The 1,374-nt window shown below is 50.9% G+C and overlaps 1 protein-coding gene across 2 annotated transcripts in view; it reads left to right on the top strand.

The window, feature by feature from the left end:
* The window catches only part of LOC102681877 (tyrosine-protein phosphatase 99A-like), a 334,024-nt gene that overhangs the window by 119,256 nt on the left and 213,394 nt on the right, over nt 1–1,374 (top strand). The gene's annotated exons all lie outside the window — the stretch shown is intronic.

Here is a 1,374-nt window from a genome sequence, read left to right as displayed (position 1 = left end):
AAAGGGAAGGGAGGGGGGACGTGAAAAATGTGAGAGGGGGAGGATGGTGAGGATGGCGCGCGGTTTTGGCGCGCGGAGAAACGGTGGAAGAATTTTAACGGCTAATTCGTTTCTCTTTCCCTTGTAATAACGGTGGCCCGCGAAACTTCAGAAATATGAAAACCGCCGCTCGAATTCCGTTAATTGCCGGCTTCTTGTTGGAATTCGAACCCTTGGGTTAGATGGGTGAAGGGAAGGAGGGGGTTCGAGGAAACCGCGAACAGAAATAATAGACCAACAACGGAGTCGTAATTACTACTCTTAATTGGGGTATAGATATACACAGGCTTTAAGGTAACCGGTGTTTAGCCGGATGGTTATCCGGAATCGGGAATCCGGGCAAGAAGTAACTCTGCGAGGAGGTTAATGGTTGCATAGTTTCCCCTTATCGGTGGTTAGCTCGTCCATCGATGGCCGAGCAATTCGACGATGAAATTGTTCAGAATTTTCCTCCTTCCTGGTATGGACGAAAAGTGGGCGAGACGAATTAAATGGTGGAAAAGTCGAGTGTTACCGTCCGACCCCGTTCAAACAAGGCAGCCTCGTAAATTCAAATCACAGCCGAGAGGCTCCCTTTGAGCCGGCCGACTCAACGTTCCGAATCAACGTCGGTTGGGGGATTATCCGAAAACAAGGAACAGTTGAACTCTAATTGGACTCTTTGCCAGGGGGTTTGACTCGAAATTGCTCCGCGACGCGAGAGACACCGAGCGTGGAAGAGCGTTTAACGCCCGGTCCCGCTTCGAGAAATTGCAGTCGTTGCCATTTGATCCGTCTCGTTGCATTTAATCTGCGCGAATGTCGCCGGTTACGCGGTGTCCTAACCGGAAGAGAAGAGGAGGAACAGGAGGAGGGGGTGGAACGAACGAAATTGTTCGGAAGAGAAAATATCGAGGAGGTGATTCCGAGTTTTAAAGTCGAGGTGAATCGCGAATATCGATCCGTCGTCGAACCGTCCAAGTCGATCGCGAAACGCTGAAACTCGATCGAACGGAGGGTATAGTTGTGTTCGAATAGCTTCGTCTCGCTCCTCTGTCGAGGTTTCTACAAATTCATCAACCGCATCCGGTTGATCGAACTCGCGACACGATCGAACTGTGTCGACTCGAACTCGGGTTTTTCTGCCCGAGTGAAAAAAATTCGGTTGACCGCTGCGAAAAGGCAAGTTGCATTGGGAACGGCGTTGGCCGCGATCGTATATAGAATCGTGGCGAACGTTTTATCCGGCCCCTGGCAAAATGGTCCTGACGCAGTCCTGATCGTGCAGATCCTCGCGTCCTGTCCACCGGATGGTTTTTTATTCGGGCGATAACGGCCACGACGTGACGGATGTAA

Source organism: Apis dorsata, unplaced genomic scaffold, assembly GCF_000469605.1.
Source record: "Apis dorsata unplaced genomic scaffold, Apis dorsata 1.3 scaffold_683, whole genome shotgun sequence".
Taxonomy (NCBI): domain Eukaryota; kingdom Metazoa; phylum Arthropoda; class Insecta; order Hymenoptera; family Apidae; genus Apis; species Apis dorsata.
The sequence above is the reverse complement of the archived record's forward strand: the minus strand, read 5'-3'. Positions and strand labels throughout refer to the sequence as shown.